This window comes from Cygnus olor, chromosome 1 (assembly GCF_009769625.2).
Source record: "Cygnus olor isolate bCygOlo1 chromosome 1, bCygOlo1.pri.v2, whole genome shotgun sequence".
Taxonomy (NCBI): domain Eukaryota; kingdom Metazoa; phylum Chordata; class Aves; order Anseriformes; family Anatidae; genus Cygnus; species Cygnus olor.
In genome coordinates this window covers 184,001,383-184,027,894 of record NC_049169.1, presented here as the reverse complement: position 1 = coordinate 184,027,894, position 26,512 = coordinate 184,001,383, and the positions used below count along the sequence as shown (strand labels likewise).

The following is a 26,512-nucleotide window of genomic DNA, read 5'->3' as shown; positions in this document are numbered from 1 at the left end:
CGTGCCCAGGCCCCTCGGGTCTTGGGTCCCATTTGCAAAGTCAACTGCCACACAAAAATTCAGTTGTAACTGATGCTCTCTCCTCAACGGCTTGGTTATTCTTGATGTTAGTATAAAACTCTCACAGGTTAAAACATTCTCAAGGCAGAGGACCAGGTTTGCCCTCCTCTGTGTAGCAAGGAATTTTAACCCTCTTCCACTTGCCAGGTAAACAGTATGCAGTCCAGGGGGACATGAAAGGAGAGAAAACACTGTCTGGCCTTTCTGTTGGAGCTGCTCCACTTTGCACTCTCGAAGAATTAAAAATGCATTAGACCAGAGAGAGAGAATTAGTCTGTAACCTAGTGGTTATGGCACTCAGTCGGGAAGGACAAAAGATGGCTTTGTGTGCATGTGTTGCAGACCATTTATGTGTTTTATATCCATAAATCCAGAAACAGTGGAGCAGGGCCTCAAGCCCAGGGTGCCCTGCTTCCATTGAAGACCTCTAATCAGACTAGAGCTTCCCACTTAATCTGTCTGGTTTTTGGCAATTGATGCCTTCAGTCTACAAAAGCTGTAAGATGCTCAAACTAAGAAGGGGATGGGGCACTCCTCCTCTTCCCTATTCCCCTAGTCCACAGACAGGCTCTTCAGAGACAGAAGATACCCCGATGGAGAAAAATGAATTGTTCCCATGTCTTTAACATCCTGGAAGAGTTCTTTAATAAGTAAGGTATTGCATAGAGCAGAGGCAGGAGTCTTCTGGACACACTTCTGTTTCCTTAGTTTTTGAAAGAGAAATGAGCACCTAAAATCTTCAGGAAATCCTCTGCTTGAAGGAGTTATAGCAATAAAATTCCTGAACACCAAAGCAATTCAGAACTCATTGTACAATTCTGACCTTGGCACTCTCTTACCGCCTTGCTGAGTTTTGGGGGATCTTGGCACTTAATTCTCCCTAGACAGTCAGTGGGGTGCTGGGGCACTTAACTAAGGATTGTCATTTTTCACATACAGGTTCTCAAAAGCCGATCACCACCACATTGACTATTTCACCAGGTATATTGCTTTTTAGTCTACCGCTTTTGAAAATATCTTGATGTGTATTTAGATGTACCAGATAAGGTGATACTTGTAGAGGTTAGTGTACTTGACTGGAGAATGGAAAATATTTTTTAAAGAATTCTGGTAATCTTGCATTAAAATTCTGTTCTTTAAACCACTGCTTTTGTAGGTCAACAATCACATAAAATATTCATGACGGTCTTAAATGATAAGAAAAACCAGGAGACTGCAACGATTAGAGATGGAAAAGACTATCACGGTCCTGACAAAGGGCTGCTCTTTAACATTCTTCTTGAGTGCTCTTTTGTCCACCACTGTCGCAGGTAATGGGACTTCTTCCCAAAGGAGACATCTGTTCAAAGCTGAATTCCTCCAATTATAAGGATATTTTTTCTGACAATCAGGTTAATGGAAAATTTCTTACGTTTCAGCTCTCTTCAAGCTGTAGTGCCCTGTGTTCACGTACATAATTTATTTCTTCCGTTGGTGTTTACCTCTCTCTGACATGTATTATTCACGTCTAGGCTAAGTGTGCAAAATACTTTGCAGATGTTCAAGGAAGATCCTCACTCTGATTACATTGTACCTTAAAATACATTTTAAAAAATACACTTTAAAAAATACACAAAGGTTAAAAGAATGCAGTATAAATAAATACTAAAGTAAAAATCTAATAGGCATGTATCTTCTTCGTTACTGTCCATTTACAGTTTTGTGTTTAACATGAAGACACAACACAACCTCACAGTCTGCTTGCCTTTGTCATGCATACTTGTCATGTGTTTTTTTTAAAGAACTTCAGGAGATGCTTCTCTACTTTTTTCATGTGTTTGTTCACAGCTTACATTGAAACAACACAATTCTAAATAGAAGCACAGCCTGTGTAAATTGTTTCATCGGTTATATAATCATCCTGTTAGAAAAGTGTACTGTTTTTCTAATATGAAATTGTCTATCTTAGTTGCAGACTTTGGAACTTTGTGTGTTTCCAGGGTCCTCTGTGATGCATGTTTATAAACCACGAGACAGTCACTTCTTAACCTTCCTTTGGATAAAGTTAGCGAAGTTGAACTTTGCATCTCTGGCGTTGCTAATCAGGTTTGTCAGATCGAACAGTGTTCCAGCGGTGCTTTTCTGAACATTTCTAATTTTTAAGCACCATTTTGAAATGAGTGCAGTAGAATTGGATATAGTTATATCAGCACTCAACTGTCAGCACTGTCTCTTAAGGCCACACCAAGTGCCTTGTGACATTGTTCTGGGAGCTTCTCTTTAGCTGGCTAACCACTGTGACCCCTAAATCCCATTCGGAGCCACTGCTTTCCAGGACGCAGTCTCCAGTCTTCAAAACGTGACCTACATTCTTTGTTCCTGCTGAATGACCTTGCATTCAGCTGTCTCAAAAAAGCATGTTCAAATAATCCTGGCTTACTAAAGGATGTCAATTTCCCTACTGAAAAACTGGTGTTTTTTTTCTTTGTACTATTTAGTGCTGTATCCATTTTATGTCATCTGCCAATTTTACCAGTCATACCCTTAAATATCCCTTCGGATCACTCCTGTAGTAGTAGAGGACAGCATTTTCCAAACCATGGGGCTTTCCAAACCAAGGCAAGAGCACCAAGGGTGTGTTTAGAGCTCGTTCCACCTCATGTCAGTGAGGCACTTAGCTCTCAAGATGTCAAAGCAGGCTGAGGGAGCTGGTGTAGCATAGCCACGTACGCTGGTTTCAGCAACCAGCCTGTGCCAGGTCCCAGCAGGAGTCGGAGCAGATGGAGCTGCACCAGCTGAGCGGGCTTGCAAAGGGCTCCCCAGAAGCTTTGGGGTGGGCAGCATGGTCCTAAAAAAGAGTCCAGAAACACTCTGGGAAAAACTCTTCTATGAAAAAGAACAGAGATCTACGAATTGCTCCTGAATTACTCAGGGGACAAGGATTAGTTGTTTGTAGTTGCTTTTGGAGACCTGTCATTCAGCTGTTTTTTAATTAATTATGATGCGTTACACTGATTTTGTGTAACACTAGTCACTTAATTAGATTGATGAGTGGCTGTATGTCTGTATGTCTGTTGCTTTACAGAAGCGTATGTCGATGCCGTCACCTCTATCAATCATTGGCACTAATTACACAATCATTTTTTGTATTGATTACATCACATATCAGTTATTTTACCTGCTACTGACCCCAGAATAGCTGGAATTATATACTTCAGATCCTTTTTTATGTTGCCTAAAAGCTAGCATAATCTTAGCTTTATACGGGATTTTAATATTTCCTCAACATTCCTCAATTTCTTAAGTAGCAACATCAATTGTTCAGGCACTCCAGTAATAAACTCTTTTTAAAGTTAAACTACCAATGTATTAAAAATGATACCTATTATTTTGGACAAAGCATACTGCATTTACAATGAGAATGGGACTGCATTATGCAGAAATATCCATTGAATACTTCTGTCCTGTACTGTTACTGACAATTTCAACTGTTTGGTTCTAATAACAAACCTATGACTTTGCTAGTATTTATTTTGTTTACAATACTTTTATTAATATTATTATTCCTTTGTCCTTAGTACTTCTGACAGTAAAATTTCTCATTGATAATTTCTCACGTCTGTTGTTGAACAAGTAAAAAGTTTTTGCTACATTTTCTGTCCTTCTTCAGTGAGGATATTTTTAACAAAAGACGATATCCTCCCTCTCTCACTATGTAACTGGATTTTTGATTCTAGTAAAATCGTTCTCAGTTAAAGACTATTTTTATCTTGTTTATTTTGCCTGTAACTAACTTCTTCAATAAATTTATCCTTTTAAAAACAGATTATACATTGGGACTGAACTCAGCATGCAACAGATGTAATTACATGCAGGTCATCGGATATAACATTATTGAAGTTATTTTTACATATTTGTCCACTGGAAAGAGGTCCCATTGTAAAGTGAATCTGTGTTGGATGTAACCTCTTTCTTTTGTGTGTGTTGGAAAATTATGGTATTTCTCTTCTTGATACTCCATGGATATTTTAACTATGTCAACAAAAGACCTCCAGCATGGTTTGTCAGACTTATGTCTCCTCATTTTTTTTCTTTCAGATATTATTCAGGTATTTCAGATACGTCTATTTCAGGTATTATGAAGTGCATGTTTAAAGAGCTGCATGACTGAATTGATTTGCTTGCCTATATCGGATGACAAGTTGAGCCTAAAACACTATAATTTGGGATTACCCATTAGAAATGGCCTGTCTAGGTAGTAGGCCAAATCATGAAACATGAAACAACTCCATGCATCTCCAAAATACGCTCCATCATTGTGTAGTATACTTATCTCAGTAAACTGTTACTATAATCTTTCTCCTTTCCAGGTTGCCAAGAAGCTGAATTAGAATAGTTCTGAAATGCAGGATCTGAATTTTTGCTGGGCCTTAGTTCAAACTAATTAAAGCGAGTTGATATTCTTTGCTGAGTGCTCAACTTTTGGCAGAAGCATTTTAAATAATTTAGAATATGTATGTTCACAATAGCCTCTACCCTAGTCTCAATAGTATTCACATGCTCTAAGCTGAGGATATGGGGATCGTCTTTTTCATGATGAGCAAAAAATTATATGTTTTATGAATATAAGTGCACAAATTGTACACATCTTTTGGAATGACCCAAGAACAGCATATGTAGGAGCTGCTTTTACCACTGTTGTAAAAATAAGTTAGAGGGGCTAGGGTTGGGAGACATCTTTTACAAATGCTATTTTTATAAAAGGCTTGATCCCTGAAAGTAATTAGAGGGTGAAAATCTGTACCAACTAGTGCCACTTTTGGAGTAAATCTCCAAACAAGTTTTCTCCAAATAAGTTTTCTGCCTTGCAGGTCTTGTCAGACAGAAGAGGGTTGAAACATTACCATAGCTGACGCAGGATTTTGTGAGGAGAGAGAGTGATAGACCCTAGCTCATTTTCAGGAAAGTAGCTGGCCAGAGTGTCCAGAATCACTGAGGGATGTGTGATGGCAGCAAACAAGAAACAAAAGGCAGAACTCTCAGGTGACTCAAGGAGGAGAAACGATGTGGGAAGACGTAAGTGACCTGGGGAGGAGTCTTAAATTTTCATGGTATAGGAACCGTTTCTCCACCACCTAGATGCTCCCTCTTGCAATGTGCTGGTCATACAAGATTGTCAAGCGGTGTCTGTTGGGCTCTACACCTCATATTACAACCAGAATTAGGCCCTTTGAGTAGCAAATATCTTTACTGGCTGAGTGAGGATTTGGATGCCATACTCTTCCCAGCAGTTCATTGACAGGTTAGGGGTGTTGCTTTACCTGTACTGCCATTTCTTTCCTCATGTGTCTAGTATTCAATGGAGGGATCGTGGTCTACTGCTTATATGGTCTGAAAAGTCTCTTTTGCTGGCAGTACTTCCACTCAACCACCACATGGCTGAGCACAATACTTGGTAGAATTGATTCCAAGACATTTAAAGATTGATCTACGTTATGGCTGAAAGTCCAATTCTCATTAATTTAGGGCAGTTTCAACCTCCAAATTATCATGGTAATCTTAAAGATTTCAGCCTGCCTAATACCATTAGTGTACAGATAAATGGTAAGTATTATTTTAAGTTGCTGAGTTGCAAATAGTTTTATCTCCAAATTATTAATAAAAATATAAGGTTTAGAGAAGCCCTCTTTAAAAATGTTTCTGTTGATAATATGCTTAGCTATAAGAAGGTTGTGCACTGTTATAAGGTTCACTAGGTGAAAGACAAACAAAATGATCACATGTATTGATCCTAAATACATTATTGTTAAAGAAAACTGAAGATAAATACATAGGTAGTAATAGTATTTGATAAAGCAGAGTGTTTTAATTAGCAATGATATTGTCTGTAACAGGAGTTCTAACTCCTGTGGTAACGTGGTTCAAGGTAAAACCAGATCAAAGTGTAACATTCCCATAGTCATCACAGGTTGTGCCAGGGACACACAGATAACCAAAATAGTATGCACAGAGGAAGAAGAATGTAAGTTAGAGAATCTCTTTGAGATAAACTAAACAGCTGATGGAGGACGTAAGTAATCATAACGAACAGCCTTCCCCCCTTCCCCTCCCACTCCCCCAAAAAGAGAACTTACATGCCTAAAACTGTGCTCAGACTTCAGATGCCTAAGTGCAAAACTGAAACCTGCCCAACACATTACTCTTCCAGACAGCTCCAGATACCTGCAGTTCTACAGCACCAAGCTAGAATTATGCCAAAGTACGTTAAAACCTTGACCTTTAAAACTCTTCAACCAGCTCTTTCAAAACTTCTTAATGAGAATGATCTGGAACGATTCAAAATTAAATATCTTTGAGCTGCTATTTAGCATTGCTCATTAGAAAAGGTAAGGCAAAAGTTCTGGGTTGGGGTAGATAGATGTCTTTTGTAATGTAAAACTCTGGGAATTTTGTTAGCTCAGTCCTTTGGTGAGAAATAGGGCCAACCCTATCTGTACGGTAACTATGTTTGTGTGGGGAAACGAATGACACCTAGAAGAGAACAGGGTAGCTGGCAGTTTTGCATCACTAGGTGGTTGCTTTTCTACTTGACCATGTGGCTATATTTTCAAAGTTTAGGCACGGTCAAATGAAATATATTAATATATAGCTTTAAACATGGATTTAGTTAAATAAGAGGCTGTTAATATCCAGAAAGAACTCAAACACAAATCTTAAGATTGCATTCAAACCATTGTTGATAGGAAAGAAAGTAGTATTAAGCAAGCTAATCCACATGCTCTTTCTTAGATGGTAACAAAGCAAAACCTAATTTGCCGTGAAACTGGAATTCAGAGTCCTCTGTTTTGAAGAACTAATTAATTTTGTTTTAGTATAGGAAAGTTTAGTGTAATAAATCCCTAGAAAATTTATGAAGGGCTGTTTTACATAGTCTTGCATAGAACGTACAGAATTATACCTCTTTATATCTTTGAAACAAAGAACCTTAAATCATGCATGGTTTAAGTTTGTGAAGATTCAGTAAAGCTTATCCATGTGGCTAAACACCATTGTTTAAGCTTAGCAATGAATTGATGATATGGCACTAGATAATGACATTAAAATTTTCTTTTCCTTTCTTCCATTTTGGATGACGTATGCCTTGCAGAGACTAGCTCCAAACAGTTATTCTTGTTTTGTTTCCTTGGTTTAATTTTATCAGGGTTATTATATTTAGAATTGTCTGGACATCAGAAAACCCGATTGTCAGTTTAAAAAATGGCTGGGATTGTTGATGCCCTGGAATGCCCCTGTGGAAGGAATCAGAGGGTAAGTAGATGTGAAGCTAGTGTGGATTCCGAAGCTCTCACAGAAGCTAGTTTCAACCATTTTTTCAATCTTGCTAATTACACAGTAACCAGAGAAGAGCGAGATCTTTCCTGTTCTTTCATATGTCAGGTTTCTTTGCAAATGTAGTCCTTGAATAGAATTCCTTTGTCAGAGATCTTTCTCACTGATGTCAGTGTTTCCACTGTAAATCAAGATTTCCCTGTAAAGCAAGGTGACAAACTTGAACGCTCATTTCTCACTCCATAACACTGCTGTCTAGTGTGATGATAACATCTCACTTTCCTAAGTGGCAAGTTATTTTGAGGATTGAAGAATGACCAGTGTCATGGCTGCAGGGAAAGCTTCAGCTAAGTTTTTTTTATTATTATTATTTTGGTCACTCCAAGTCTGCCTCAGACAGCCTCAGAGCTGAAGTACTCTATTTATCATCCATGACTTACTGAAAAGGTTGGATGAGCTGGAGTACCTTTGGGATTCTGTATCCAGTAGGCCGGTCAAACGCCACATATTGAAACAGATCCTGCCTCTCCTCTTTAGCTCTGTCTGCACCTCATGCATTCATGCAGTGCAGCACTTTGCTTTCCTGCTCCATCATGTTCCTGAGATGGTATCTGAGCTCTGCAGTTCCCTGCCTGCCTCCTCCTCTCAAGCACATGCTATAAGGTGCCAGACACATCCCACACCATACATCAGTCTGCAGTGCTCTCTCATGCACAGGAGAAAATGATAGTTAAGGGGTGTATGAAGATGTGAATCCTTATTAAAAGCAAAGTATGGCTTAATTTGCAGAAGGGACAAAGATGTTAGAGAAAATTTCTTTAAAATGTTATAGAAATTTATTTGTGTAACTAAAGCCCTACAATTTTTTGATGGTCATCTATGAAGCTTCCATATTATCCAAATGAAAGTGCTCACTATGCCTCAGTCTTGTTCTTGCAAACTTGCCTCTGTCTTTCAAGGTCCTTTTTTACCCTGCTGTCATTCTCTCTGTCTGTGTTCTCACAGCCCCTTCTGCTCTTGTCTGCTCAGCAGGAGCTTTCAGAGCCAAGGGCTCTGGTCGTTGACCCTTACCAGCATATATGTTTGCTGAAGTAGCTATACTGAGCAAATTTCTTCTTTACTGCCTGTTTCTTCTGGCAAAGTACTGCCAGATGAGTCCTAATATAGCAAGCATCCCATTAACCAAGCAACACACATAATCTCCCTCAGAACAGCACTAAATTTAACACGGTCATTAAAAAATGTTGTTAAGGATTCATCTCATAGACCTGTTACTATTCTGCTGCCTGCAAAATAAAAGACTAGCACACCATCTTCATTGTGCCACATAGTTATGAGCTACAAGCAGAGACTCTTAAGATAGATTTTCCTCAGAAACTGAAGGGGAGCCCATGAAAAGGGGAGGGAATTGAAATGAAGTTGCTAATAAAGCTGAGATTTTCTGTACTACGCACGTTACCATGTCAACCTGAGTTATGCAGCATCACATTTCAGATCTATTCAAGACCGCTTCAAAGGCTTAGCAACTAACCAGGATGTTGTAGATGGATTTTCAGCTGATTTTGGCATCTTTGCTTGACAAATGATACTTAACCACATTCTTTTTCTGGTTAATATCAAATACAACCAAGCGAATGTTAAATTATATCCATGCAGATGGCTTATTATATAAGAAATAATTACTTGTCCCACTTTAAAAGTACTGAACCATGCAGAAAACACAAGGCTCAATCATTTTAAGTTGGCAAGTGCCTTAATATAAATTATGATTTCTTACACATATCAGAGAGAAACATGGAACCTCAGTATCCTGTGTATGTATTAGTTTCAGGTGGTTTAACTAGGATTTAGTTTGTGAATATTTCCTCTGTTCTAGCATCCTTGAAGTCAGCATATATTTCCACTGCTGTTTGAAGTGAAAACTGTAAAAGGAACTGTAAAAATTGTTAGCTGATCTCCCAGAAAAATGCTTTTCTTTATTCTTAAGTACTTAAATATGTATAATGGCCTTTTGCATTACTAGTTTGCTATTTAAAATGCCTTACATGTGTTTTAAGGAGTATTAGTTCCAGTTTCAGCATCATAGTTTTGAGGATTGTACGTGCTGGTACATAACAGAAGCTGGTGGCCAGCAGCTGCTGGGGAATTACATTTCTACCTGCTTCCCATATTAGTTAAGCTGCTAATATTCACATTTAAATATGTTTCCAGGAAAAAAAAAAAGGCGCAGAAAAACAGTATGTCTCAAAAGCAAAATAAATGTATCATCCAGGAGTTATTTAAATTCTTAATAAAGAGCCTAGGTTTTTTTGTTATTATTATTTTTTTAAGTAAAGCTGTCTCAAACATGGAAAAGGGAAAAATGCAGAAGAAATTATAAACTCATTGAGCTGTACCATGATAATCACATAGCTAGTTGAAAGTCAGTGATAATTTAAAAGTGATCGAAAAAAACTTATCATCAGGTGCAGAAAGTTCCCTCGTGCTTGAGAGCGATGCTGAAAACATTGTTCCCAGAGCAGCAGAATGAGCAGAGTTCAGTCAGGGGCACGTCTTGCCCGTATTGATTCTCTGATGCCCAGTGGTGAAGGAGCTGCTTAACCTTTTCCTCAGCACAGATGTAAACACCCAATCTCTCCCTGCTAACTTCTCTCCTCTCAGCTGCCTAATTTCTTAACATTTTAAAGAATTCAACGTATTGAGCTTTCTTTTTTTTTTCCAATTTGAGTTGCCGGTCTGTGCAGATGATCAGGAGGCAGCTGATGGCTGTGGCTTGCTCACCAAGGAGGGCAGGCTGGCTGTGATCAGCCAAGTCTGAAGAGCCTCTGGAGGAGGTTGGGTGCTGAGGGTTGGGTGCTGAGGTGGGAACTCCCAAAAACATGCTGATAATTCACAGAATCACAGAATCATATAGGTTGGAAGAGACCTCCAAGATCACCTAGTCCAACCTCTGACCTAACACTAACAAGTCCTCCACTAAACCATATCACCATTCAGACCATGGCATTTAAGTGCTCAGGTTGCTGGCACTTGCTCCATACTTTAGAGGAGCTAATTTTGAATTAAGCCTCACTGGATTTTCTGAGTTCTGCCATCTCAGAAAACAAAGCTCAAGCAGCGCAGAAAACCTCTGCAATGGCTAATGCAGTCTGTTAAGAAACCTTTGTTGATGCAGTGCCTGCATGTTCAGAAAGTTCCTTGGGCAGCCCAGCATATTCCCCAAACACCCATAACCATAGCAGGAAATTTGTTATCTTCTTGTGCTTCTTCATATCGCAGAATGGTGGATGCAGGTGGATTAGAAAGAAAGCAATAATCAGGATAATAATCAGAATAATAATTACTTTTCAGGTGTGTGAATAGTTTTGAAAAATGTACTCAGAGCAAAATCTTTTGGCAGGCTTATAAGATAAAATAATACTGATAGATAGAAGTCGGTAGTTGAAGTGTCCCTGAACAAACGAAGGCTGAGCTCCGTAATAAAGTACTTGAGCACCTGGGGTAAAAAAATGCCTCTTCCTCCCTTCCCATTAAACGGGTATTCCTTCGTTGTGGCTGGGCATACCATTAGCCTAGCTGAACTCGTTCAGCTTCCTCACTGACACATACTGGATAGTGCAAAGCCAGAAGACTTGCCCTAGATCCAGCATTTTTTCTGTGGTTCTGTCTGTGTAAGAAGCCATGAAAGCTGCAGGAAACAACATGTTGCAACAGAGATTTCCCTGAACCCCCTGCAGAGGTTGTGTTGTTCATACGTCTTCATTCGCAAATTAAACAGGAAACACAAAGCTTCTGGATGAGAAAGGATAAAACAAGCACAAAGCTGGGTGAAGCAAAAGAAGAAACAAGGTAAAGGCAGACCTCCAAAAAATGTGCTGCTTATTACAGTACTATGACCATGTCTAATGACAATATGCATGTACAGTCACCGGTATCATCAGCGGGAATATGTGCTCTCATATAGATTTGCTAAATGTGCTCTCACAGTTAATGTGGAAGATAAAATGAAAATTGTGATTATGGGTTTTAAAGGACACTAATTATTGCCCAGGTTTGGTCAGTCCCACTTATATTCCACAGTGTGCCAACCGAAAGCAATAAAGCGTGGTACATCTTCCAAACTGTAAGTGGAGCAAATTTTTGTGATGATACCCTAAACAAATAATGTAGTTGATTGTTTTATTGTAAGACAATATAGCTTTAATTACTGGCTACTTTCCCTTAGGTACAGCACATTTTCCCATGAGCAGAATCCAGTAGAACAAAAGCAGAATGGGCATGTTCCTAAGTTTAAAAAAAAACTAGGTAAGGGTATTTTCTGAGAACAGAGGGACTGCATACCTCTATAGCAGAGAGGGATGATTGCCATGTGGGAGATGAGAGGGAGAATCTGAGAAACAGGCTGCTGTGTGGAAAACTGAGGGGGAGAATGGTTGTGTAACTACCAAGAGGAAAGGCGAGGTACTGCCTACAAACCAGATATAAGATGATACATTTTGAGGAGAGTCAGTGATAATCAGAGACAAACAGGAAAAGAAAAGGATATATACATACACCCATGTACCCACATCATACAGACTGAAGAATTGGACAAAGGAAATTAACATTTTAGTGTTTGTACAGAGCCCTCATATTGTATATGCTACCCTCTCCATCCTCTATTACCTGTATCTTAAATATTTATTTTTTTTCCTGGGGGAAAGAGAGAGAGAAATACATGGCAGATATCCTTAAAGGGAACTTAGCCTATTCCAGGCTAAGATCTCAGAAAGTCAGGCTTAAACCTTTAATGTATTACATACCCGCTCTTTGAGAGGCACAGCCCATTGGTTTCTCAGTTTTTCATTCGAAAATGTTTACCGTGGTGTGATTTGTGCAACACTTGCACACATATCCTTTCTATCTTAGCATTGTTAAAGAAAAGGCCACCATTTTTTTGTATGAATCGGTGCAGCGCACAGAGAGAAGGCAAGGTGGTGGCCCCTTATATGTGACTGTAATCCAGATGACATATAAATAATCCTTAAATGTTGAAGGAGAAAATAATGGGCCACTGGGTGTGAAATACCCCTTTTCTTCTTAATCCCAGTTTAGACTACAATTAAATTCTTAATCTTGCAATTATTAGGTAATGTGTAGAGTATTAAGGCATTTACAAAATTAACGTTTCTACTATACAAACAATTAGAAACTACCATTAGTTACTCAGAGCAGTAGCCTGTGGAAATCAGTAGTGTGATAACGGGAAAAAAGAGGGCATGTCTGCACAGCCATCTCTGCCTTTCTTCTTCAAGTGCTTGGCAAACGTTGCGGAGACAAAATGCTCAGGTTTCAGCAGGGGGAACGTGGCTGTGTTTGTCATGCCCAGCAGAAGGCAAGCCCTGTACCCTTCTGGTGACACAATTTGCAGTTGAAGGACCCTGTACAGAACTGTGATAGCAGGTCTGTCTTAAGCAGTGGCAGACAGCACCTGCTCAGGTTAGTTTCTAACCTCTGTCCTCATAAAGCTTTAATCCTTCAGTTTGTCCATCACCCTGCTGTACCTCTGTGGTCTGTAGGTATCGTCAAACTTCCTCTCTTGCCTCTACCATCCAGGTGGGATACGTCAGTCCAGGACTCCTCTGTATGGCAGGCTCAAAAGGTCTCTGCAGCCTTCTGTGCAGACACAGCTTATCATACAATAAAATAGAAAACACTGATGACAAGCTCTGAAAATTGTCTCATTAGACCAAACAAAAGCCAAACAAAAACTAGGTAGAAACTGAAAGAGAGTTTCAGCCCAAGAGTTGTTGTTAGGGGTTTCTGTGCAGTTTGCATTATGGCTTGCTATGAACTATCTTCTAGAGAACTTTTCTGATTGTTTTATTTCTAAGACTGGTTTTGAGAGGCGGAGATACGTCTTTATGTTTCATGTTTAATCTTGACTGTAGCAGCAAAAAGGTATCGGATTAGGGACATCTGCAAATTAATATTGCTGCTGAATACATTCATTATAAAAAATTCAAGTCAATTTTATTTAGTTTTGAAACAACTTCATCACTAAATGTAGATGTTGATGTTTCATCTTTATCTACTGATGGGAAGGTTACTTAGGTGGGGACTCTGTATCATGAAAAGGTTTGCTTTCTGAAAGTAAATGAAGAACGAGTATCTAGATCACTAAAAGACAAAGAGGGAACAAGTATTAGAGGGGTGAGATGAAGAGTGGATCCAAAAGGAAAGCTGAATGTCGGTGACTTAAACTGAGCACTACAGGACAGACAATGCAATTTTTATCAAACAAGCCAGGATTATGATTTAGGAAAACATTTACATATAAGCTAATTGAAGTCCATACTTAAGCCACATAGAAATCAATAAATTTAAGTACTCACTTAAATCTCTTCCTTTAATATTCATGGAATTGTATTTTGTTTAGAAATAACACAAAACAGTGTGCATTCTTTGTAGTTTTCAGAAAAATGCTAGGGAATGAAGAAAAAATGTGATTACATACGAAAGATTACATCTGCTGCTCAGAACTGTAAGAACAGCACTCCTGAATGAACTCGGCTTCACTAAAGCACAGCCAAGTTTGCAGAGCTGTGAAAAGCTGTGCTTAGCTGTTCATCTTAGGTTTACACATTTGTGTTAAAGAAAATCTCAGCGTGATTCAGTGCATTGCTAACAGTGGCAAAATTCTTTATCATTTCAAGGGCTGCAGGAGCAGTAGACCTTTGTCATATGAATCCTTTGATGATGGATGAGGATGGATGTTACAAAACATAGTTTATGACTGAACGCTGTTTCCCCAGATCAACAAGGCATCTATTTTGTTATAAGTAAGTATAATGTACCCAAAGAGCTGACTGATGGTCTTTGAAGTCATTGGACTGTTGGGCTTGTTTAAACTGGAGAAGAGAAGGGTCCAATAAGACCTTACAGCAGCCTTCCAGTACCTAATGGGGGCCTACAGGAAAGCTGGAGAGGGTCTCTTTGTCAGGGAGTGGAGTGATAGGACAAGGGGGGAAACTAAAAGAAGGGAGGTTTAGGTTAGATGTTCGGAAGAAAATCTTCACTCAGAGTGTGGTGAGGCCCTGGCACAGGTTGCCCAGAGAAGCTGTGGATGCCCCATCCCTGAAGGTATTCAAGGCCAGGTTGGATGGGGTTTGGGGCAACCTGGTCTGGTGGGAGGTGCCCCCCTACCTGCTCATGGTAGGGGGGCTGGAACTGGGTGGTCTTCAAGGTCCCTGCAGCATATTCAATGGTCACATAGACACAGAGGGTGGATTACAGAAAAAAGTACCAAGATGCGTTCAACTTCACACTATGGGTGCAAAAACACAACCGACTGTATTCTTTGATACTGTTTTTCCCAGTCGTATAAAAAAAAATTATAAGCAAAACAAATTATCCTTCAGGTTCGGGAGCATTTAAATGTTGATGTTTCCTGGCATAATAAAACTCTAATCTTATTAAAAGTTGGTCCTAAAATATTATCCAGTTGACTATTTTAACAGAACAATTCCCCACCAGATGATAGTAAAAATCATTTGTTTTGTAAAGGGCAGTTCGTCTCCACTTACTTACCCCAGAAATCTTCAGAAACTATTACAGCACTATACTAAATGATATATTTTAGAAACTAAAATTGCTGTCTTCAGTATGCTAGGTAGTGGAAAAGGTTTCAAGAGTTAATTGATTTGTTCCAGTAGAAATCTAAAAAAAAAAATCCAATAGATCAAGCAATATGGTTAAAAACAATATTTACATATATTCCAGTTTTAAGGCAAAAATAATTGCACATTAAGTAGCACCTTGTGAACTGTTATGTTATTAAGAACTGTCTGAGTATGTGGTTTCTGCAGATTAAATCCTAGAATAAATGAAGCTGTGCTTGAATAACTTAAAAAATAGAGTGTAATGTTAATGCCAGGACTTCACTATAGGCAAAAATCAGATAAAGGTTTCTTTATTGGGTTATTCAACAGTTTCAGGGGCTATTGCAGTCCCAAAGTCAAGAAAGGTTCAGGATCAAGGTAGGGAAATAAGATCTAAATTGTATATGATGGCATTCATCCTCCAGCCTTGTGACTAGATGTGACACCAGCAAAATAGCTCAATTTCAGGTTAATCCAGAACTGCAAAAAAGGACAATGGTGTAAATTAGGTAGTTCAAGATACAGCTCCTTGTGCAACTGCTATCAGGTTTGGATACAGATAGGCTATAGCATAGATTAGCAGAACCCATACATTTCTTAATCATTAACATGCATTCCTCCATTTTAGTTTTTCTTAACAAAAGCTTAGCTTTGTTTCCCAATAACTCAGATCTATGCTCGTGAGATCCTCACAGAAAGAAGAAAATTATCACCTTTGAAAAGCAAGGTCTGTAAGAAAAAGAACAGAATAGCATTTTTAAAGGATATATTTTAGATATTAGACAGTAACAATTTACTCAACTACACACAACAATCCAGCTGAGCTTCATCAGTCTGAATTTGACCTGTTGCTTTTGTCATACACCCTAAGCACATTTGGCTCTGTACCATACACTTTGGAGCTTATAGTCTAACAGGGACAGAAAAAATAATATGACAACTAATTAACATTTGGAAAACGTTTGTGCATTCCAAATGCTTTGGCTGTGTAAACCAATTAAAATTTATTTAATGTAACAGGTTAGTTTTCTAAATTGGCCATAAACCACAAAAGTCTTAATTTTTTAGTAGATCTTCCAGCACAACTGCAATTGTTTATAGCATTTTCTTCACACAGATCTTTAAAAAAGGATGAAAAGTATGTTAAAGTCTTTGCGAGGGAGGACAAGTATTCAGCTATCTTCTCTGACGATAGCAAGCTAATACAAAATAAACTAGACAACAAACTTTTTCATTTGAATAAAATATCTCACGCAGTAACACATAAGATAATAGAGAATATGTCCCTTCTGCTTTCTCAGATTGGCAGCTGATTCGGAAGTGGTTTGTTTAGATCATCCCGCTAATGCTGTTTTCTGATAGGGACTCCATGTAGGAGACATCAAAATAAATCTTGATATCTTTTACTATGGTCTATAATATTGCAGTAATAAAAGATCAAACAAACAAACAAAAGCCCAACATCAAAATGTCATAAGGAATAGATTTACTAAATAGTATTGCATCCATATTTTCCCTGGAACATGATAGATGCACAAGCATGTTGTATATATGAGACTCCCACATTACTTCTCTGACTGGTATTGCCATACTGCCTTGTTTATATGCTTCAAAAAATAAAAATAAAAAATCTGTGTCCAATGAACTGTATTCATGAATTCAGCTGAACTCATTTTAAAATGCATGCAATGTTCAGCTTAGCCTTCCATCTTGCATTCCAACAAGAACGTAGATTTTCGTCTGTGCTTTTCCAGCTTACATGCTGATTTCCACAGGATTCGATAGTGACAATGCTGTATGTATTTGTAGACTATCTTCGGCTTCCATTTCAGTGACTTTTAAAAGAATGCGTATCTACCTATGCATGAAACTGCAAATTCCTCACATCAGCACTGACAGTCCCCAGGCAGTCTGCTGAGTTAAACTAGTTAAGAAATGTATTTTTCCCAAAATACTTCATTTGGGTACTAAGTCATTTTAGGTACCTGATTGCTCTTAGCCATTTCACAGTATTCTCAGACAAAACACATAAAGCTTTCACTGCAGTCAAATTAAATCTGACCAAATATTTGTCAGTCATTTAACTTTTGCATGATTTGCTTCGTTCTATACACTTTCATAAGTGAATTGTGTTAGCCTCTTTATTGCACATACATCCCACTTTGTCAATGCACAACTAAATAAAATTGTTTTAAATCAATATTGGGCTTAGCATGTCGAACTGTTTATTGGTTTGTTACTATGATTTTATATTCCAGCACTGTGAGCTCAATTGTATTCCACCACATTGTATGCATTATTTTACAGGAAAGCTTCAGAGACTTTTCTGCTGCTGGAAGCCTTTTGCAAATTCATTCTGTTTTGACTGGACGACAGGAGATCAGCAGGGGATGACTAAAAACCAGCAATAACAAAAAAAAACCCTTTCCCTCTAGGAGACTCAAACTCAGCTGGAATACAGACTTCTTGTTGGATGGGAAGGAATTTTTAATTATGTAGAAAGAATTGTTGAATAGAGAAGAAAATGTAAATAATTAACAGCTGACTTCACCCTACAACAGCAGGAATTCCTCTTGTTTATTTTTAAACAGAAAATAATTATAATAAGATTTCAGAGTTTGAGAAATAAACTACTTTTTCAGGTACTGTTTTCTGTTTCCTAGAGTAAAACTCCCCAACGCGACTGTGTCATTCAAGCATTTGTAAAGGGAAGAAAGTCTTGTGAGCATCCTTATGCATATTCTGATTAGCTCATGGAAATGTCAGAGTCTTCGCACACAAAACTGGTGTGTGAAACTTTCCAGCAGTTAAAGGGAGAAGGGGAAAAAAGCCTAGATAGTCTGCCTTCACTGTAATCAAATTGCTTTTCAGATGGTATCCTGACAGAGAGAAGCTGAAGAGCTAAGCGCAAGTCCAGAGTAGAAACAGGACAACAGAACTGGGGGACAGCTGGATAACAGTTGCTAGATCGTGCATGCACAATGGATCATCCGAAATGAGCTATGAAATGAACATTTTCAGAAGGATTAGTTCTTCAGGATAAGTCAAAGTGGGTAGACCAATGTGTTTCCTTCAGAAAGTCCAAACCTGAAGAGCTAGAAACCCCTCCTTAATGAGAACTAAGTAAGCTTTGTACAAGAAGATAGTGGACACCTGAACTCCACACTGACTTTCAACACTGAGCGGAGACCTCATCAATGTATATAATTATCTGAGGGGAGGGTGTCGAGAGGATGGAGCCAGTCTCTTGTCAGTTGTGCCCAGCAACAGGACGAGAGCCAACGGGCACAAACTGAAGCACAGGAAGTTCCGGCTGAATATCAGGGGGCACTTCTTGACTGTGAGGGTGACAGAGCACTGGGACAGGTTACCCAGAGAGGCTGTGGAGTCTCCTTCTCTGGAGATATTCAAAACCCACCTGGATGCCATCCTGCGCAACGTGCTCTAAGTGATCCTGCTCGGCAGGGGGCAGGGGGGTTGGACTAGATTCAGAGGACCCTTCCAACCTCGGCCATTCTGTGATTCTGTGGTAGGGAAAGTGATGAATTCCATCCTACAGGATTCCTCTTTTCCCTGGGTCCAGTATGTCCATGTCCTTCTTGTGCTTGGAAGCCCAAATCTGGACACATCTCTCTAGATATGCTCTCACAAGTGCCACATTCACGGGAAGAATCGCTTCCCTGGACAGGTTGGCTGACCAACCCAGGAGGTTGTTGGCCTTCTTTGACACAGGGTGCATTGCTGGTTTTTGGATGACTTGTTCTCTACCAGGACCCCACTCTCCTTCTCTGCAATGCTGCTTTCCAGCTGCTGCCCCCCAGCCTGTGCTGGTGCATGGTGTTTTTTCCTGTTTCAGAGGCTGGAGTTTGCATTTGTTTTTATTGCACTTCATGAGGTTCCTGAGGTTCTTTAAACTCCTAAGTCCAATTACATTAAACCCTACAAGAACTGATTTTTTTTTTTTCTTAGATTAAAAGAAAAACGAAAATAAAAGCAATGAAAACAGCTTTTCATTCAGACAGCTCTTGGAAGCATTGCAAACCTTCAGGGCTGCATTCTACTTACCACTATGTCATGTCTGGATAACGAAACTGGTGAGTTTAGTAAATAGGCAAATAACCTTTGGTACTCCCCATGTGGTAAGTATTTTCAACTAATAAAAGGACAGTAGCTCAGATACATTTTTTTAGTTTATCTTCAGAGACACCATTTTGCTTTGACGTGACATCTATTTAAAATTATTTTACTTTAGGAGGAAATGTAGGACTGAACAAATCTCAATTCCTTTTTGAAACTTTGAGCTTCTTAGATCCAGCATCTTCCTACTAAAAGCAGACATTCTTATTTATGAGCCTGAGGTTTGTTTTACCTTTTGATACTTAGAGCTTTATTTATTGTCTGTAGGCATGGGTAGCTAAAACTACTTCAGGAAAGCAAGATGTTACTAGCATTTTTATTCTAGTTGTGCAGGCATTGCCAGTAGAATATATTGCTTACAAGTTCTCCATGGACCACAAATGATGGCAGTCTAGTCTTTAATCTTCTTATTGGCATGAATTTCACTCCTCTGCAAATCGACAATGCCCTGCCTAGAGAAAAAAAAAAAAAAAAGGAAATAGTCCTATTATTGTTATTACTTGCAGCAGTTTCTCATGCTGATAGCAATGATAATCAAGGTGATGAAAACCCACACACTTCATTCTTACTCAGTACATTAAAAAAAAAGCCAAGGAACAAGTGCTGAGCTCCTTAACTTAGATAAACCTCCACTAAAAACAAAAACAAAAATAAAAAAAGTTGTCTGAACAATAATTTATATTTCAGAAACTTAGGCACCTAGTTCCCATGGCTTTAATGAAAACTCAATACAATTTTTATCAGACTCTCAGTTTATATTTAGTTTGGAATGCCATATGTAAACTGAGTAAAATCAAGAAGGTAATATTTTATCCTGCCCAGATAGCTAGGCATTTAAGATAACACAATTCTATGATAATATTGAAGAATTTAACTTATCAAGTTGGCAATATTTGCTTTCTTCTGATAAATTGTCTCTGTATACATACATGCATATTTCGAACCGTGTTATGTGGTGCTTCGAAATGTTAAGTGGGGAAAGACAGAAGACCCTTTAAAGCTCAGCAAGAAGAGATATTCCCTGTGGAGAGCAAAGGGAGGATGAAGGTCTTTGAGAGGTACTGGTGAGGTATTTTCAAATGACAAGAACTGCTGGCAGCACCAGAATAAGCAGAATTCAATGATCTCGTAACTTCTTACTAATGCTTACATTTTTAAATCTTGCTTGTTTCATTTTTAATCCTACTGAATTCCTGTTTTTAAATAAGTCAGAGCAGACTGAACACTACACTAGATTGTACGGCTGAGGTCCCTTCCATACACACCCTAGCGTGGCACAAACTCCAGTGGGGATGGTGCAACCTCTGCAGAACTTTATCTCACTTTCTCCTGGGAACCTCGTGTACTGCGTGGGCCCATTTCTGTGGATTTCCTGCCTGTAGACATCAAGGTTGTGATCACAGGCTGGAAGCTGAATCTGATGGACCTCAGGCTACTTCAGCCCTAGCCCTGAGGGCCAGCCAGCAGCCAGGCTGAGCAGTGTCCCCACTACACACACGTGCACATGTACCCGCACACTGGGGACACCCAGAAAGCAGCTTTCATATCCACACGAACAGTACAAATGATCCGATCCTTGCCAGATAATTAGGCTTAAAGTTTGCTAGCAGATCCCACACCCAGACTCCCACAGTCACAAACCTGGGCCTGTGGTCCCTCCAGCCGTCAGCTCCCAGACCCCTGCGCTCCCAGTATCTGGTGCCCAGCCCTATGGTCTCTCCAGCAGCTGGCTCCCAGACCTCTCACCCCATTCTGGCTTGCAGTTCACTAGTGTCTCACACATGCACACATGAACATGTGCACCCCATTCTGGCTTGCAGTTCACTAGTGTCTCACACATGCACACATGAACATGTGCACAGAAAAGCAGACTAGAGAGCATCCTCAGACAGGAAAATAGTTAGGAACAGTGTTTAAAGAGCATGCAGGACAGAGTGCAGCTTTGCCAGACCAGAAACATATTTATGCATAGCTGGCCCCTTTTATTCACCCCTCCTTTCCATTTTCACATGCCTGTTACTTCCACATCCATCCTAGTCCCTCCTCTCCTCAGCTGTGTCCCTTCCCCCAAACAGCCTATAATGTCTCACACTTTTCCACAATTCCCTTCAAGCATCCCATAATGAGTTTTACACAATCCCACAACCCCTCTCAGATAACCCCAAATAAATTTGCTCTTTCCCATTAGACCCATGGGAAATGTGTTCCTCTCCACAACTTATCTGTTACAAAGCCCTGGTTGAACCCCCTCAAGGATTTGAGTGGCCCCTGCAGTGGCCCCTCAGACAGTGATCTGAGCTCTCTGGTCTATGGGATTGTCTCTGTTATCTCCTTCTCCTTAGGGTTTGTGTATCTGGGTGTGGTTTATTACTTCTCCTGTCTTTCATGCCGAATAGCCATTATCCAGATATCCCCACGAAAGAGGTGCCCTTATTTGCCAACTATCTATACAGCCTATAGTTGCCCCATATCTTTCTCCCTCCACATACCTTTTAATTCCACGTATTTATGACCATTAACTTCAGGTGCTCAACTGAGTTTCCTCGATAGTCAAAAGTGAGCAGAAAATTTCAGTGAAAAATGTGCCTGCCTCAAAACTAAACCAGCTTCTAGGAACAACTTGCTTTCTTTATTGTCTTGAAAGGGAATCTTAAGACTAGGCTCCCAAAATGAGGACTGATCATGTCCCTTATAGGCTGATAAAATGGATAAATTGCTGAATATGGGAAAACTAAAAAATAATAATAGTAATAATCTAATGCTTTCTAAGATTTCTGGAGTTTCCCAAAGTAACATTTTAAACGTGATTTCATGTAACAGTCAAGAAAAGTCTGTAGGACAGCAAAATGCTGACCAGCTACCTTCTTTGCTCCATTTTTGCACTGTAGGTTGGCAGCCTGGCAGCTGGAAATGCGACATCCCATTAATGTTGTTGATCCTGCACCCCTGCACTTTCTTGTACATGCCCAGACAATTTTTTCTTCCTCTTTCTTTTCTCCTCTCTTTCAAGATGCACGTCTCAGGCAGTCATTCTCCTTCCTTACTCACATTGCTGCTGAAACCTAGCAAGAATTGGATACCACCAGATTCAGACCAGGAAAACAGTCCCCTTTGAGTGCATGGCAGGCCTTGTGGCAGTGTGTAGCAGTGTTCCTTCCACAACCCGAACCAAACACTGATTCCCCCTCCAGCCCCAGTGATGAGTACGGTGCATCCCGAGCATTCAGATTTTGGCATTTCCCTGGTAGCTCTGTCATCTTGCACTCACTCACAGAGTGCCTTCCTTCGGGCAGGAGCAAGGGCTGAAGTTAAGAGAGTCATTGATGAAAGTGGGATTCTGGCATGAAGGACTGCATGAGAGCTACCTGCAGTCGCCCACCGCCAGAAGAAAGAGTAACCTGTGGTCTTTTTAACAGCAGCCCCTCTTGCTCTGTTCCCAGGGAGCTCGTCTGCCTGGCTGAGCTGACAGGGAAGGGAAGACAGGCCCTCACGTAAAGAAACATGACAGTTATCCACCACCTCTAAACCAGCTCTGCCAAGGGCCCCAGCAAGATCCTCAGGACAACTGGCAGCCTTGACCAGTGCTCAAAGCATCTTTAAATTTGATTATTCATGCTTGATCGTGAATGAGAAACGAAAGGTCGTTTAAGTCAAATCTGGTTTGAGTCTCATGAAGGAGTGCTGCAAAATACCTCCATTTCTTTGACAAGGATGCTGCTGTCTCATACTGCCTCTTGTGTTGGGACATATCTCCTTTGGCAGCTGGGATGAGGGAAAAATCTCCCTCAATGGCTTCTTCATGGTTGTTTCTACTAAATTTCCAAGATCTGTATTCTGGTGTGTGTTCCAGCCTGCTAGAGGAGTTGATAGATGACCCCGAGGCAGAAGTCTGGCCCTTGTTTCGGGAGAGCAAAGCTCCTCACACACATAAATACACAACTGTCAGAGTTGCTCGCAGGAATACCTCCAGGTAACTCATAACAGGGTGCCAAGGGACTCTCAGAGAGCATCTGAGATAGCTCTACATATAGCTGTTGCCTCTATAATGGCATCTACATGCACACAAACAGCACGCTGAAGACCAGTGACTCAGGCTGTTTTAAGAATAAGAAAAATTACTCTTGACAAGGGACAGTTTGTGTACATGCCAAGATCATCTTCTTGTGCATGTTACGTACACCTGGCATATTGACACTCCGCAGAGAAGGCGAACGACTGAGATACAGGTCCTGAAAGACTGCATCTGCCAGGAATGCCTCTGTGCCATGACAAGGGCTGGTGGTGATGGGTGCCCAGGCATAGGTGCCTCTTACAAGACCTTTCATTGCTTTGACATGTTTCTGCAGTGTAAATATGAAAAAAAAAAAAAAAAAAAAAAAAAAAAAAAAGCAGTTAAGCACAGGGAAGTGTTTTTAGGCAGGGTGTACAATATTGTAAAGCATCCTAGCAGGAGATCAGAGTGTCTCAGCAATCCAGCTTTGAATATACCTTGTACAACCAGATAGTGCCTTAACATTGAATATAACATCAATTTTCCCTTTTATTTGCTGCAGGAGATCAAACAGCTGCTCGTGGTAATAACTTAATTTGTTCTGTAGTTAAAATAATTAGAAGAATGCTTATTCCCCTTGAAAGCAAGCTGTGTTGCTTAATGCATTAACACCACACTCACCATCTTGGCTGCTTCTGTCAGGAGGAAAGCAGCAGGAGCTCTTCCCCAGGAACAAAATCCCATTTCACCTCATGTGCCACAGCTTTGTACCACAGCGGAGGAGTTCATAGGCAAAACTGTTATGTTCCTTGAAAACTAATGTTCATAGAAAGTATGCACTACAACAATTGGCTTAACTAGTCATTGGCAACATTTTCTTTAACTGATACATGCACAAGTCTTAAAATGGAGGAAGTGCATCAGAAAATAAAATGTGTCCACTATTTTTTTTTATAAGTCTAAACACTTATCATCCAGAAGAATTGCCAGTTGCTTCCCTTTTATTTCATTTCCATATATTTTATTGCTTTTCCCCCCATTATGATCCATTTTTTTCCAAGTCAAATCAACTTGTATAGATTTTAAAAATATATTTGAAAGTTGAAAATCATTTATCCTTCATTTTCCATGCTCCATAATGCAGAGATAGATCATAATCTGTCAATCAGAGACCTTTCTCTGTGATAATTTTTCTTCTGGAAGTCTTAAATATTTGAAACTCTTTAAGGTGCATTGCTTCTTTGCCCTGCCACGGTGAGGTCAAGTTTCAGACCAGCACTGCCCATTCACACAACAGCATTGTAGGAAATCGCAGTGGGTTCTTACAGTGTTTTGCTCACAGGGATGCATTTCTTGCTAACTCATTGCTGGAAATTTGAAAATGCCTTGAAAGAAGACAGACCTCTCCTTTCGTCCTTCCAAAAGTATAGAGGAAAAGAGCGTGTACTATCATTACAGTTATGCCATTTTTCTTCCCATCAAGCTAAATGTCAGCCTTTTAAAAATCCTGCTTAAAGATTCATGTGAACAGTCTTTGTCAAAGGCAGATTCTCAGGTGAGCTGGAGGTTGTGGAAAAGTAGATGTCAAGCAGTGACTTACAAACATAACACTCGGACAGCAGGAAGCTGAGAAACCAGCCTTATGTGTTAACTGCAAATGGATTTCAAGTAAAGTTTAGGATTTAATCTCTCATTTGTACTTTTGGTCTATTTTCGTTCTGGAATGAGGGAAAAGCTGATTTCACCTTTCAGTTCTTATGTAACAGAACAAATTTAGAAAAATGTTTACATTTCTTCTCAAAGGCTCTTGCTCTGACTATGGCTATTATAAAAGTGCTATAACAACAAGAGCTCAGAAAAAAAAATATTTCGTTTCTCTTATGTTGCGCAAATGACAGCACTCTGTCGAGTGAGGCATAGCCAAGTCTCCTCTGCCGGCACAACTCTGTGAGTTTTAAGCTGAGTAAGACGCCCTGTACAGCTCACTGGGTTCTCCTTGCTCAATGACCACACTGTCCTAAAACTACCAGCTTATGTCAGTTGGAAACAAAAAATAATTTTCAAAGAACAAAAGAGAAGGAAGGAGATGGGAGAAATGTGGACCATGGGTAAGGTTAGCACACTTGTTTGGTCTTTGAAGGAAGCAGAAGGCAGCAAAAGCAAAGCTATGCCACACAATTCTTTGTTGTTACCTCTGCTTTGTAGCTGCATTTGCTGTCTGATCTCTAACTGACAGGAGCCATAGCCATTTTTTGACAAGTGGTTTGTCCTTATACATCACTTTTAGAACTTTATTCTATAGCGCATGGCAGGAGAAACTTTCCTTACTGATCTTCAAAACCCCTTGACAAGCAAAATGGCAAGCTATCACAGCATTGTTCTCTTAATTTCTTTCTCAGGCTCACTTCTGCATATCATTTTTGTTTTGATCATGTTCTCTCAATGAATGCTGGTGCTACTTGACCTTTAAATGTCAAAATCCATTTGACTGGCATTAACTGTGAGCTCTGCTGCCATACACCATATGTGAATGGCTAATATACATGAGAATCAGCAGATATATTTCATTGCGCACAACTAGGCTTATAAATTCATTTTATTATTCCTATCACCTCCCCACTCCTATGAAAATAAATTTTCAACTACCTATTGCTATTTTAGGAAGAGAGGAGGGAGGGTACACACAGGCGAGCTGACTGACAGTAGTCAGCTCACTCTTCCAGCTAAAGGTCTGAGCCTGCAAGCTGTTTCTTGTGGGTGGATCTTTTGCTTAGATTGAGAAGCCTGCAGAATTTAAACTGAAATAAGCTATAGCTCAGCTATAAGGCATAAACTCTTACTTTAAAGGTTCTTCAAGTGAAGAACCACTTAAAAAGTGAAGTCACTTTACATGTTATTATTACTGCTTCTCATTTGCTGCTATCAGTTTTACAATACAAATATTTGGGAGACAATACAATACACATTGGGAGACAAGAAGAGGCGTCTGCCACTGCATCTGTTTGGATGAGATCTGAAATCTGAACTGAATATCCCATCTTTTTCCTTCAAAAGTTATGGAGAAAGGCAGAGCAGGGGAGCCACTCGTGAAGAAGGGACTTAAAATATTCCCAGCAGAGTCAACAGTTTTGTTCAGGCTCATCTCTCTAACCCAAAGCTGTTTTGGCAACGATTCAGTCATATTAGATGTTCTGTACCCATTTCAGCTAAGACAAAATAGCATATTGTGTCCAGTTCTCATGCCAGTAAAAAATGAAGATAAAGGGTCTCTTTCCTCCAACAGTTGGACATCTGAACACGACAGATTTCAAAGCCGTTTATTCAAAATTTTGCCCATGGCATGCTGAAGAAGAGACTAAGTATTTCCACATGCAGC

General features: G+C 39.7%; 1 long non-coding RNA gene across 1 annotated transcript; it reads left to right on the top strand.

Moving 5' to 3' along the window:
- Positions 1–1,173: 1,173 nt before the first annotated feature.
- On the top strand, positions 1,174–5,477 carry LOC121063255. Its single transcript, XR_005815936.1, has 3 exons — positions 1,174–2,145; positions 4,138–4,172; positions 4,911–5,477. It is a non-coding gene; the product is annotated as an uncharacterized LOC121063255 (long non-coding RNA).
- Positions 5,478–26,512: the final 21,035 nt, after the last annotated feature.